Source organism: Callithrix jacchus, chromosome 15, assembly GCF_049354715.1.
Source record: "Callithrix jacchus isolate 240 chromosome 15, calJac240_pri, whole genome shotgun sequence".
In the NCBI taxonomy this organism is placed as follows: domain Eukaryota; kingdom Metazoa; phylum Chordata; class Mammalia; order Primates; family Cebidae; genus Callithrix; species Callithrix jacchus.
The window spans coordinates 81178575-81193817 of NC_133516.1; the positions used below are offsets into that span (position 1 = coordinate 81178575).

The 15243-nt window shown below is 43.4% G+C and overlaps 1 protein-coding gene across 1 annotated transcript in view; it reads left to right on the top strand.

Moving 5' to 3' along the window:
- Positions 1 to 11782, top strand: part of IQCB1 (IQ motif containing B1) — a 111059-nt gene extending 99277 nt beyond the window's left edge. Inside the window, exon 16 of the transcript XR_013527599.1 lies at positions 11706 to 11782. The gene's annotated coding sequence lies outside the window, so the exon portion shown is untranslated. The remainder of the gene's footprint in view (positions 1 to 11705) is intronic.
- Positions 11783 to 15243: the final 3461 nt, after the last annotated feature.

The following is a 15243-nucleotide window of genomic DNA, read 5'->3' on the forward strand; positions in this document are numbered from 1 at the left end:
AGGTTAAGGCCATGTGAGTTAGAATGAAAGCCTGAGGACAGGTGGGAAGGCCAGGTTGGTAAACTATCTTGGTGATCCAACTTGTAGATCATGAGGTTAAGGCCAGGTCGGTAATGCAAGATGTCTAATTATTGGGCTGGGGCTGGGAGTGGGGCTGGGGCTGGGGCTGGGAGTGGGGCTGGGGCTGGGGCTGGGAGTGGGGCTGGGGCTGGGGCTGGGGCTGGGGCTGGAGCTGGAGCTGGAGCTGGAGCTGGGGCAGGAGCTGGAGCTCGGGCTGGGGCTGGGATTAGGGCTGGGCTAGAGCTGGGCTGGGGCTCAGGCTCGAGCTAGGGTTTGGGCTAAGCTGCGGCTGTGTTGGCCTCGGGCTGGGGCTGGGGCTAAACTGAAGCTGGACAGAGTCTCGAGCTGGGGCTGGGGCTGGGGCTGGGGATGGGGCTGGGGTTTGGGCTGGAGCTTGGACTGGGGCATGGAACTGGAGATGGAGTGAGGGAAAAAGGGCAGGGGGATGATAAAACAAGGGGAGAAAACCTAGAGAAGCAAATCAAGGTCATTAGGACCTATTAGATTAAAAAATAATAAATAAATAAAACCTAGAACAGTTTCCTAAACCAAGGGTTGAGGACATGTGGGTCACATATGATCAGTCAGACTAGTCCGTAAAACTAGCTGGCTAATCCAGGTTGTTAAGGCAATGAGCTTAAGGCCCATAGGGTTAGGTCAGGTGGGAAAGGCTAGTGGGGTCTGGCCACAGCCATAACATGAGGTGGACAAGGCCAGGGAGTAAGGGAAGGGGAGCAATGGCAGGAATTTTATAGGGCAGGTGGGTCAATCTTAGTGGGTAAAATCAGCTGAGTCTTGACGGGAGATTTAGGCAAGCAAATTACAAGCAGGTGAGTAAGAACATGTGGACAATGCCAGGAAATTGTGACCAGTTGGGTTCAGCCAGGACATTTTGGCAAACTCATGAAGAATTGACGAGACGGGCCAGGGGGTGAGTAAGGCCAAATAGATAAATTCAACTTTGTAATACCGTGAGTATTCAATAGAGTATAAAGGCAATAATATTACTAAAGGCCCCTGAGTTCGACTAGGTTGTTAAAACCAGGTGCCTAGAGTCACTTCAATGAAAAACTATTTCAGTAACACCAGTCTGTGAAATCAACTGAGAAAACATCCAGTAGGGTTAAGAGCAAGTCACCAATCCAGTCAGATGAAGACCGGAGGCAAATACTGTGTGGGTAAGACAGTGCAGGGAAGGGAAGGAGATGAAAACAGGCTGGATAAAACTAGGAGGTAAACAGCAAATAAGTATTATGCCAGCGATGACATCTTGCTGGCTAAGGCAAAGCATGTGAAGAGGGCACGTGAGTATGGCCCTAAGTTTAATGAGGTCAGATGAAGAAGACCTCCTGGATAAGGTCAGCTAAATACAGTCAATGGGAGGGCCACCAGGTGGAGACCAGGAAAGGAAAGCCAAAGGCTGGGACATGGCAGACTGACACCAGGTTGAGGCCAGTAGGGCAGGGACACTTGAGGAAGACTAAAGCTTGAGACTAGTTGTGAAGGCCAACTGGTTAAGCTGGTTGATTCTGATTGGTAAGGATGGGTCTTTGGTGGCATACGGATAAGGTAAGTTCGGTGTGCTAGGTGCATGAGGCTAGAGATTCATGCTGTAACCAGTAGGATTAAGGGCAAGTCACCAAGTCACTCAAATGAAGACTGGAGGCAAATACTAGGTGGGTGAGACAGCACAGGGAAGGTGAGGAGGTGAACACTGGCTGGATAAAATTAGGTGGTAAGGCCAGGAAAGGTAGGTAAATCTAAGTTGGCAAAAGTGTGAGGTTAAGAGTGGGTCAAAAAGTCAAGTTACTGAAAACTCTGAGTGGCTTAGGCAAGAAAGTAAAGGACTTCATGAATAGAACTAGGTGACTAACACCACCTGGGTAATGCCAAGACATTAATACTACATCACAAGATTAAGGCCATATGAGTTAAAATAAAAGGTGGAGGACAGGTGGGAAGGCCAGGTTGGTTAACTATTTTTGTCATCCGGGTTAAAAAGTTCATGAGGTTAAGGCCAGCTGAGTAATGCAGAATGTCTAATAATGTGGCTGGGGCTGGAGCTGTGGCTAGGGCTTGGCTTGGGACAGGCTGGGGCTCAGCCTGAGGCTGAGGCTTCGGTTAGGCTAGGGCTTGGCTGTGGCTTCGCTGGGATTTGGTCTGGGGATTGGTCTGGGGTATGGAGTTGGGTGTAGAGGAAGGGAAAAAGTGGAGGAGTATGATAAACCCGGGGACAAAACCTAAGGAGATAAATCTAGGACTTTAAAGCCTGTTAGACTAAAAAATAACAACAATAAAACTTGGGACAGTATCGTAAACTAAGGATGGGGACTATGTGGGTCACCTATGGTCAGAAAGACAAATTGGGAAATCTAGCAGGCTAATGCAGGTTATTAAGGTTCACATGCAGCACCCTCTGTTTGAGGGAGGGATGTGTGCCAGGTGTAAGGACAAGTACCTGGATGCCCTTTTCCTGCACAACGATGATGGGTACCATTCCTACCTCTCCACCAGCTGCTTCCCTGGAAAAACCAGGCTTGTACCCGATGCTACTACTCCACCTACTGCTCCAGAGGCAGGCTGCTCCTCTGTGACAACCAAAATTTTACCAGAGCCTACTGCTTCCATCTACTGCTCTGGAGGCACGCTGTTCCTCTGTGACAACCACAATTTCAACAGATACTAAGCTCCATCTACTGCTCCAGAGGAACCCTGCTCCTCTGTAACAACCATGATTTCACCAGATGATACTGCTCCATCTACTGCTCCAGGGGCACGCTGCTCCTCTTTGACAATCACAATCTGACCAGATGCTAAGCTCCATCTACTGCTCCAGAGGAACGCTGCTCCTCTGTGACAGCCATGATTTCACCAGATGATACTGCTCCATCTTCTGCTCCAGGGGAACACTGCTCCTCTGTGACAGCCACAGTTTCATCAGCTGCTACTGGTCAACATGGCTGCATAAAACTAAGTGGTAAGGCCAGGGAAGGTAGGTAAATCTAAGTTGGCAAAAGTGTGAGGTTAAGACCAGTCAAAAAGCCAAGTTGCTGAAAACTCTGAGTGGCTGAGTAAGTAAAGGCGTTCCTGAATAGAGCCAGGTGGCTAACTCCACCTGGGTAATGCCAAGATGTTAATACTAGTCAAGTGGTTAAGGCCATGTGAGTTAAAATAAAAGGTTGAGGACTGGTGGGAAGGTCAGGTTGGTAAACTATGATTCTCATCAGGTTGAAAAGGTAATGAGGTTAAGGCCAGCTCAGTAATGCATGATGTCTAATTATGTGGTTGGGGCTAGTGCTAGAGCAGGGCTTGCCACAGGCTGGGACTTGGCCTCAGGCCAAGGCTTTGGTTAGACTAGGGCTTGGTTGGGGCTTGGCTGGGATGTGGGCTGGGGATTGGTCTGGGGTATGGAGTTGGGTGTAGAGGGAGGGAAAAAGTGGAGGGGTATGATAAACCCAAGGGAAAACCTAAGACAGTAAATCCAGGACATTAAGACCTGTTAGATTAAAAAATAATAATAATAAATAAAATGTGGGACAGTTTCATAAACTAAGAATGGGGACTGTGTGGGTCATCTATGATCAGAAAGACAAGTTGGGAAATCTAGCAGGCTAATGCAGGTCATTAAGGTTCACACGCAACACCCACTCTTCAAGGGAAAGATGTGCATCCGGTGTAAGGATAAGTACCTGGATGTACTCTTCCTGTACAATAACAGGTACCACTCCTACTGCTCCACCAGCTGCTCCAGAGGGATGCTGTTCTGGTGGAAAAACCCGGATTGCACGGATGCTACTGCTCCATCTACTGCTCCAGAGGGAGGCTCCTCATCTGTGAGAATCACAATTTCACCAAATTGCCACTGCTCCATCTACTACTTCGGGGGCACATTGCTCTTCCATGATGCCAGATGCCACTACTGCATCTACTGCTCCGGGGGCACACTGCTCCTCTGTGACAACTACAATTTCACCAGATGCCACTGCTCCATCTACTGCTCGGAAGCATGCTACTCCTCTGTGAGAACCACAATCTCACCAGATGGCACTGCTCTATCTACTGCTCCAGGGGCATGCTGTGTGAGCACTGCTCAGTACCAAGCTTGGATTTTCTAATCTTTTCAGGCAGATTCGTGGGAAGAAAAACACCAGCCGAGATATATAGAGAAAAGAAAGAGAGTTTATTTACAAGGAAAGAAAAAGAGTTTATTTACAAGGATACCTAGACACGCTCACAAACTTCAACACCGGCAGTAAAGCAGCACGGGTTTTCGCAAGTCCAGACCAAGTCACCACCGAAGCTCAGCTTGGCTTCTGCTAAACAATCTTTTATACTTTTTAAAACAAAGAAGGGTCAAGTCAGGACACTGTCCACGTCTTCATCATGTAACTAACATCCTTGAGGTGTTTACCAAAAATTGGATCAGGGAACTGGCCAGGTTCCCAGGTCCGGCTCTTCAGAGACTTTTTTTTGCATTGGGAAAATTCTGAGCTCGGAATGCTTCCAATGATAAGGAAATGAAGATATAGCGTCTGTCCATGACTTGTAAACATAATTAACTCCTTCTATTCCATTACAATTCGGCCTTAGGCATGGGCAGACTCATTGTACACATAATAGTTGTAAGTAAATGCATCATATAAATTCTTAATGCGTTGATAGAAGTACAAGGAACAGCAACAACTACATATAGTAGTCATTAAAATGAATACAATCATGAACAGTGGGACGAATCTATATGTCACTGATGAGTGTGTAAATAACCAATCCCACCAGTTATGATTACTATCTGTCGCTATAGCATGGGAATAGGCCTGCAGTTTATGACTTACTATAGTGGTTTGTAGTCTATATTCACTTAGTTGTCGATCTCTTTTCTGTAATGTCAGATTTAAAGCTTTATTTTCATATAATATAGAAGTTAGATTTAAATAGGTTTCCAACTTTGGTTGGAGCAGGCTTATTGGGGTAAAAGTGATATTTTCATAGTCAATGATTGGGGTTAAATAAATAGTAGAATTATGCCAGGGAAAGATAGAGATATTATAAATGCATCCAACAAATGGAAAATCAACTTGCATATATGACAATACTTCAGATTGACTGGACACAATACATAATGTATGGGGCTGTACTTCAAAAAGGGCAGTGTAATCACTTACTGGTAATAAGGTAAAAATACAATGATTAACAGAAAAATGCAATAGACATGGCTCCATCTGTTGTTGTAAATAAGTACATACTAATCCTTTTGTAGTTACAGCACAATCATTGATTTTATAGTTATATTTCTATTGTCAATGTGGGTATCATAAAATTCTGGTTGCAAATAATAATAAGGATATGGAATTGGCAGCACATGATAGGGACATAACATAGTAGTATTTTGGGGTATATAATATGTTATTATACCATAACAATATGTGGTGGTACAATAAAAGGGATTATGATTTTCTACCCATATATCTGCATGGCCTTGTTTGGAAATTATTAAAAATTCAGACCAGCGTACTTTTCCTAATTGTAACTCTTGTTGTAGATTTTGTATTTGTATGTAACTAAATAAGTATTGGAGAGAACATTCTGTCCAAGTAAATAGATAAGTAATATTATTAGTAGTAGATACTATAGTTCAATTAAATATCTTTAAAGAATGTCTTTTGATAAGCAAGATTAGAGGTTAATGGGCTTATTACAGTAGGGATCCAATTAGCAGCAAGGCTAGTAGCTAATGCGGCATTTTTCCCAGTATTTTTTAATTTGTATGATAAGCTATCTAAATCAAAGCTATTAGCAAGTCCAATACTTGTTCCTACTCCGCTGAGTAATGTATCATACCATTCCCATTTTCGTCCAGCACAGGGATGTAATTTTGGGAAAGTCACATTTAATTGTAATTGATACTGCTGTGCAAAAAAGGTGGTGTTAGTACAAGCATGAGGTATACGTACAATAGTAGGTTGACTGTATGTCGGGGTTCTATGAATTATTACATGTAAATGTTGTGCCCATATGGTTCTATTGTTGATTGCACTAGAATTAATACACCATAGATATGTACTAGTATTAAATGCAAATACTGTAGTGGTTTCATTACAAGACAATTGGTTTCTCCAAATAGCTTTTGAAAACATAACATGTTTTCTATATACTAACAGTATATAGAATAGTAGTTAAATCTTGTTGACAACAGGAAATATTCACTTTAGAAGTGACATTAATAGTAATACTATCATCACTATAAATTATGCCTCGAGCAGGTTTCTGTCCCATCCAATAAGTAAGTGTAGTGTTGGTATCTCTACTAATAGTAAGATTGGTATGGTGACAAACTTGATTAGCAGAACAGTTGTAAGAGTCTTGACTTCTTACTTTTGTGGAGTTGACCCATCCCCACTGTAGAATCATGTGTCCATTGCTGGAAGTAGTTTGGTGAGACAAGATTTGTCCGGGGGAAATGGTCTAAGCAATCCAGACGTGAGTGCTAACAATAATACCTGTAAATACACAAATCTATACACGATGAAACAAATGATTAGTAGGTACTAATATAGGAGTATCAGCGGGGGGAATTAGGACATATACACAGTTATTTCTTCCTTGTGCTACTATCTCTCCAACTTGTAATGGTTTATGGGGAGATGTTTGTACCCAAACATGACCTGATATTTGTTTCTTTTCATCAGTACTGCCAAATCCTAAATGAGCTGATTTTGGAGGGAACTTTTGTGATTCCCATACTGTGTTTTGTAAAACTGGAATTATTAATAGTTGTGCTATTCAGTGGCCTTTAGGCAAGATGATATCTTCTTCACCAAGGTTATAACAAAGCACTTGGATTTCACCGTAATAATCTGCATCAATTATTCCCCCTAAGATTGTCATTCCTTTTTGTGCCAGACTAGATTGAGCAACTATTTTTGTCCATAATATCCTGAAGGTAACTGTAAACCTATTCCAGTGGGTATTACATGTTGAGTTTTGCTGTTTAATTTAGTTACAGAGTAGTTAAATAAATCATAACCTGCAGCAGCATTAGTAGCATTCCAAGGTTGTATTGCATCTGGGTGGAATCTCCACCAGGAGATAGTTATAGGCTCATGTGTTATTTGGGATCTGATCTCAACTGTATTAGAGGAATATATCATCTGTTGCAACGGGGTTTGGCCACTAGTTAGGGGTCTATTATTAAGTTGTTGTAAGGCTGGTAATAAAAAGGTTTTCCATCCTGAATACATTGGATTGGTTAATTTCTGTAGTTTTTCCTTTAATAACCCATTCATTCTTTCAATGAGGCCTGCTGCTTGTGGGTAATAGGGTATATGATAAATCCATTCTATATTATATTGAGCACAGTAATTAGTAATTAACTTACCTTTAAAATGAGATCCGTTGTCACTTTGTATTTGTAATGGCACTCCATAATATAAAATAATATAATCTAAGTTTTCAGAGTATTTTGTTGTGTGGCCCGCTTATAGGGACATCCAATAAGCACACCAGAATAAGTATCTACAATAGTGCATATGTAAGCGCACCCTTTAGAAATGGGGAGCGGCCCTATGTAATCTATTTGCCAAATTTGTGCCGCTTGTTTTCCTTGAGCTAATTCTCCTGTGACGATACGGGGGACATTTTGCAACCGTTCTTGGTCACAAACTGGACACTGTTGTGATGGTTTTACATACATCTAATGGCAGGTATATGCCTCTCTGTTGCGCCCACCTGTACATAGCTTTGGCTCCTGCGTGTCCAGTGTGTTTGTGCACCCATTTTGCGCACTTGGGATGATCTTCAGGGTAAGTATTAGAGCTAATTTCAGTTAATTGGTCAGTCTTCTTATTGTAAATACGTTCAATAGAGTCAGTAGGCATGTGAGCGTCTACGTGGAAAACAGAAACATTAGTACTTTGCAATACAATCGATATATTTTGCCGTAAGTCCTTTCCCCATAAATCACGGTCACGAATCTTCCAATTATCATGCTGCCATTGTGCAATCCAGGTTAATAATCCCATATACACAGACCAGGAATCTGTGAACACATGACATTCTCCCCCATATTCCTTTTCCAGGCACAGCCAGACTGCGTGTAATTCGGCGAGTTGGCTGCTGCCGTTTGCTCCACTAGCTTCTAGTGTACTATCCAGAGAGGGATTATATGCTATAGCTTTCCAGTGCCGCTTTCCCCCTATGTATCTAGCAGAGCCATCTGTAAACCAGGCATGCTTCTGTTGTTCCATACTTAAAAAGTCATACCCTTTATGAGCCCAAACTTTACTGTCAATATGTTTAACGAGTTGAGCATGATTACCTTCATCAGTTGGGCAAGAAAAAACCTTTTCATGTAGCTGCAAAACTCCAGTGGGGCCTGGTTTAGCACGATTTTGTATATACCATTTCCATTTAATGACATGGGATTCTTGGGCATGTCCAATCTTATGTGATACCGGGTCAGAAAGTACCCACTGCATTATTGGAATTTGAGGGCATAAGATTACTTCTTTATCGGTGGTTAAATGTTCTGTTTCAGATAAGGCCCAGTAAGCAGTTAATAATTGTTGTTCTAACTGAGTATATGGGTTTTTACATTGGGGCAATTTTCGAGACCAAAATCCTTATGGAACCCGTTTACCATTCTGCTTTTGCCAAAGACTCCAATTAGCATGTTCACTTTCTACACTAGTCATTAATTCAACAGGTCCTGACTGTAGGGGCCATAAATCTAAGGCTTGCTGGATTGCCTCTTTAGTTCTCTCAAAAGCGTCCTGTTGATCTTGAGTCCATTCAAATTGGTATTTTTTCCTAGTTACTTTAAAAAGTGGTTGTAATAGCATTCCCAAATGGGGTATATGATGTCTCCAGTATCCAAATAAGCCAATATATTTTTGTGGCTCCTTTTTGTTGAGGGAGGGGGAAAATCTAATATTCTCTGTTTTGCTTTTGGGGTAATGGCACGTAAGCCATGATCCCAATATATTCCTAAAATTTTACATGTTGACTGGGTCCCTGCATTTTTGTTGGATTAATCTTCCATCCTTTACTGATCAAATGTTCAGTTAAAGATTGTAGTGCTTATTGCATAGTTATTTCATCATGGCCTTCAATCATAATATCATCAATATAATGGTGTAAAATCACATTGGGAAAATTCCATTGATCTAAATGCTCAGCCACGATTTTATGACAGAGAGTGGGACTATGTTTATATCCCTGTGGTAGTCTGGTAAAGGTGTATTGCCTTCCAGTCCAGGTAAAAGCGAAGTATTGCCATTGGTCCGGGTTGACTGGGATTGTAAAAAAGGCATTAGCTAAGTCTATTACTACATACCACTGACCGGGGTGCTTTTGGATTTGTTCAATGATGTATATAGTATCCGGTACAGCAGCATGCAATGGAGGTGTCACAGCATTCAAATTTCTATAATCTACAGTCATGCGCCAGGAGCCATCAGATTTACGAACAGGCCAAATAGGACTGTTCCATGGAGAAGTACATGGGACCATTACTTCAGCTTCTACATAATTTTTAATAGTGTCAGTAATTTCATTATGGCCACCTGGTATTTTATATTGCTTGCAGTGGATAACTTTTGTTGGGGTTGGTAATGTCAGAGGCTCCATCAACAATTTTCCAATAATAATATTAGGAACAATCTTGTAGGTTAATTTAGCAATAGCAAAATTGTATTTCCCATCTTCTAGATGTAACGTCATACCCCTTAGAATGTCCATCCCTAGGATGTACTCTGGTATAGGCACAATCATTACAGTATATTTTCTTTTTGGAGTATGTCCTATTTTTATTTCTAAATCCACTTGCTTAGCACTAATTTCTGATCCTCCTAATCCAGCAATAGCAGTATGTACACCTTTGAATTTTGCTGGATTACCATAAACAAGGGAAGCCTCCGCTCCAGTATCCACTAAAGCATGAGTTTTTGTAATAGACCCATTTTTCCAAAAAATTGTTATGGGGACATGAGGACGAATGTCATAGTATTTTCTTGATACTGAGGCTTGGCTAACAAGTCATTTACTTTCAAACAAATCATCCCAAGGATAGATCTGTTTAACCTCGGGGGTTTTTTAGCTTCAGTCTTTTCAGTAGTTCCAAGGAAAGGGTTAATTTTTGTCTTCTCTGTATCATTGCCAAATTGTACTTTCTTCACAGTTCTAACTTTATCTTTATACAGAGCCCACAACTCACTAGTTGGCAATCCATCTAATTTGTCAGGCTTCATTCCAGCTTTTAATAAAGCCTGGAACATTTCCTTCCTAGTTACTCTGTTAGTTTTCCCCTCTTTATTGGACTCTCTTGAGGGCTGTTTCCACTCTCCCATATCTCCTAGCTCTACCATCTTTTCTAAAATACGATCAATAGGGTTCCCAGTCTCATTCAGTAACAAGGTAATCATCAGGTGCTTATAGGCAGGGGGAGCTGTCTTAATTAACAAACTGCGATGCGTGGGCATTAAGCCGATGGTTAAGTAGGTATCAGCCTGACCCAAGGCAATAGCTGTCTTCATGGCTTCTCTCTCTTTAACTTCCTCATGCCATCCTGTAATGTATACCAAGGGCGATCATCACTTGGCCATGCTGACTCTAAGGGATATTGTCCTATGCAACCTCTAGCAGCTAACTCTAACATGGTAATCATCGTCCCCACTCCATCATTGCCTCCTGCCTGCTGATGGTCTCTAAAAGCAGTTTGCACTGTAGGGCTGGTGGAGACTGTGATAAATTTACCAGCATCCTGATGGTCAATTCTAATACCTCCTGCCCCCATATCTGCTATACGCACCATCCAATCTAACAAGGACTCATTTGGTTTCTGCATAAACTTAAAAAGAATGTCCTGTATTTCCTGCTGTGTAAAATCTTCTTGTATTAAATAAGTTTCTGCCCACCCGTCGGCCGCTGTTTTCTGGTGCAGACGAGCTAGCGGCTTAGCTTGCAGAGGAGGGGGATGATACTTCCTAGCCTCTTCATCTAGCTCATCCCAATCAGGTTCCTCATCAGTATCATCCCAAATGTCACCATCCCAAGTATCAGGGTCCCAATCAGCTTTAGCAGTTGCAATGACAGCATGCACCTTCTTTACATTCATTTTCCCCTTTCGTTTTCTATATTTATACTGTGCACACCATACAGCAGCCTTTTCGGCTACTCCCTGATATATTCTTGCCTGGTCACCAAGGATAAAATTCTGACATTGTAACATAGACAGTTTGCCTTGTAAATCAGCCAATTCTTTTTCTAACTGCAATTTTTCCTGTATAAGGGCTTGGCGAGCTAAGTATTGTTTCCTATAAGCAGACAACAAAATCCAGCCTCGTCGACTAATGGCAGCTAACTCCTTTCCTTTATCTACCGGCACCAGGTCCAAAACTTCACATACCTGTGCGGGATCAGCTGTCCTAAGGCGGCCGTCCCAATTTTCACTTAGGCCAGTGCCGGAGGCCCAATTACGAGCAACAGAAACAAACACAGGATCTTCCCAACCAGGAATTTTACTAACAACAGTTTTAACATTTTTTTTAAAGAAAAGCATGATGCACTCCTTCTCCCCGAATCCTGCCGACTACGCCAATTTTTGTGTGAGCACTGCTCAGTACCAAGCTTGGATTTTCTAATCTTTTCAGGCAGATTTGTGGGAAGAAAAACACCAGCCGAGATATATAGAGAAAAGAAAGAGAGTTTATTTACAAGAAAAGAAAAAGAGTTTATTTACAAGGATACCTAGACACGCTCACAAACTTCAACACCGGCAGTAAAGCAGCACGGGTTTTCGCAAGTCCAGACCAAGTCACCACCGAAGCTCAGCTTGGCTTCTGCTAAACAATCTTTTATACTTTTTAAAACAAAGAAGGGTCAAGTCAGGACACTGTCCACGTCTTCATCATGTAACTAACATCCTTGAGGTGTTTACCAAAAATTGGATCAGGTAACTGGCCAGGTTACCAGGTCTGGCTTTTCAGAGACTTTTTTTTGCATTGGGAAAATTCTGAGCTCAGAATGCTTCCAATGATAAGGAAATGAAGATATAGAGTCTGTCCATGACTTGTAAACGTAATTAACTCCTTCTGTTCCATTACACATGCTACTTCTCTGTGACAACCACAATATCACCAGATGTGGCTTAGTGCTCCATCTACTGCTCCGAGGGCAAGCTGCTCCTCTGGGACAACATTTTCAGCAGATGCTATTTACTACTCCATCTTCTGCTCTGGAGGCACGCTGCTCCTATGTGATTACCACAATGTCACCAGATGCTGCTTAGTGATCCATTGACTGCTCCAGGGCACGCTGCTCCTCTGTGACAACCACAATTTCACCAGGTGCTACTGCTCCATACACTGCTCCAGGAGAACATTGCTCCTCTCTGACAACCACAATATCACCACATACACTCCTCCACCTACTGCTGTGGGGACATGTTGCTCCTCTGTGACAACCACACTTTCACCAGATGCTATTTCCTGCTCCATCTACTTCTCAGGGGACACGCTGCTCCTCTGTGACAACCACAATTTTACCAGATGCCACTGTTCCATTTACTGCTCTGGGAACACGGTGACCCTCTGTGACAACCACAATTTCACGAGATGCTACAGCTCCATTTTCTACTCTGGGGGCACGCTGCTCCTCTGTGACAACCACAATTTCACCAGATGCTATTCTTATACTGCTCCAGGGATGCGCTGCTCCTCTGAGACAACCATAACTTCAGATGCTATGGCTCCATGAATTCTCCAAGGACAAGGTGACCCTCTGTGACAGCCACAATTTCACCAGATGCTACTGCTCCACACACTGCTCCGGGGGCACCCTGCTCCTCTGTGATGAGAAAAATTTGAACAGATGCTGCTTACTGCTCCATCTATATCTCCAGGAACACACTGCTCCTCTGTGAAAACCAAAATATCACCAGGTGCTGCTTAAAGCTACATATACTGCTCCATGACACCCTGCTTCTCTGTGACAACAAAAATTACACCAGACGCTGATTACTTCTCCATCCACTGCTCCAGGATCTCGCTGCTCCACTGTGACAACAAAAATTTCACCAGATGCTGCTGACGGCTCCATTTGTATCTCCAGGACCACGCTGCTCATCTGTGAAAACAAAAATTTCTCCAGATGATGCTGACCACTCAATTTGTATCTCTGGGAACACACTGCTCCTCTGTGACAACCACAATTCCACCAGATGCTGCTTACTGCTCCATTTGTATCTCCAGGGACATACTGCCCCTCTGTGACAACGACAATATCACCAGATGCTACTGCTCCATATACTGCTCCGGGGGCACGGAGCTCCTCTGTGACAAACACAATTTCACCAGATGCCACTGTTCCATGTACTGCTCCAGGAACACGGGGACCCTCTGAGACAGCCACGATTTCACCAGACGCTACTGCTCTATACACAGCTCTGGGGTCACGCTGCTCCTCTTTGTCAACCACAATATTTCCAGATGCTATTACTTCTTATAGTGCTCCGGGGGCATGCTGCTCCTCTGTGACAACAAAAATTTCACCAGATGCTGCTGATTGCTCAATTTATATCTCCAGGACCACGCTGCTTCTCTGCGAAAACAAAAACTTCACCAGATGCTGCTGACTGCTCCATCTATATCTCCAGGAACACGCTGCTCCTCTGTGACAACCACCATTTCACCAGATGCTGCTGACTGCTCCATTTGTATCTCCAGGAACACGCTGCTCCTCTGTGAAAACGAAAACTTCACCAGATGCTGCTGACTGCTCCATCTGTATCTCCAGGAACACGCTGCTCCTCTGTGACAACCATCGTTTCACCAGATGCTGCTGACTGCTCCATTTATATCTCCAGGAACACACTGCTCCTCTGTGAAAATGAAAACTTCACCAGATGCTGCTGACTGCTCCATTTATATCTCCAGGAACACGCTGCTCCTCTGTGAAAATGAAAACTTCACCAGATGCTGCTGACTGCTCCATCTGTATCTCCGGGGGCACGCTGCTCCTCTGTGACAACCACCATTTCACCAGATGCTGCTGAATGCTCCATTTGTATCTCCAGGAACATGCTGCTCCTCTGTGACAACCATCATTTCACCAGATGCTGCTGACTGCTCCATTTATATCTCCAGGAACACGCTGCTCCTCTGTGACAACGAAAACTTCACCAGATGCTGCTGACTGCTCCATCTGTATCTCCAGGAACATGCTGCTCCTCTGTGACAACCACAATTTCTCCAGATGCTGCTGACTGCTCCATTTGTATCTCCAGGGACATACTGCTCCTCTGTGACGACAACATCACCAGATGCTACTGCTCTATACACTGCTCCGGGGTCACGCTGCTCCTCTTTGGCAACCACAATATTTCCAGATGCTATTACTCCTTATACTGCTCTAGGGGCACGCCGCTCCTCTGTGACAACAAAAATTTCACCAGATGCTGCTTACTGCTCCCTTTGTATCTCCAGGGACACACTGCTCCTTGTGACAACCAAAATATCACCAGATGCTACTTAGTGCTCCATCTGCTCCAGGTGCAGGCAATTCCTCTGTGACAACCACAACATCACCAGATGCTACTGCTCCTTATACTACTCCGGGGGCACACTGCTCCTCTTTGACAACAAAAATTTCACCAGATGCTGCTTACGGCTCCATCAGAATGCTGCTCCTGTGACAATCACAACTTCACCAGATGTCACTGCTCCATGTAATTCTCCAAGGACACAGTGACCCTATGTGACAGCCACAATTTCACCAGATGCTACTGCTTCTTACACTGCTCCGGGGTCATGCTGCTCCTCTTTGTAAACCACAATATCATCATATGCTATTACTCCTTATAGTGCTCCAGGGGCATGCTGCTCCTCTGTGACAACAAAAATTTCACCAGACGCTGCTGACGGCTCCATTTATATCTCCAGGACCATACTGCTCATCTGTGAAAACAAAAATTTCTCCAGATGATGCTGACTGCTCAATTTGTATCTCTGGGAACACACTGCTCCTCTGTGACAACCACAATATCACCAGATGCTACTGCTCCTTATACTACTCCGGGGGCACACTGCTCCTCTTTGACAACAAAAATTTCACAGATGCTGCTTTCAGCTCCATCAGAATGCTGCTCCTGTGACAACCACAACTTCACCAGATGCCACTGCTCCATGTAAT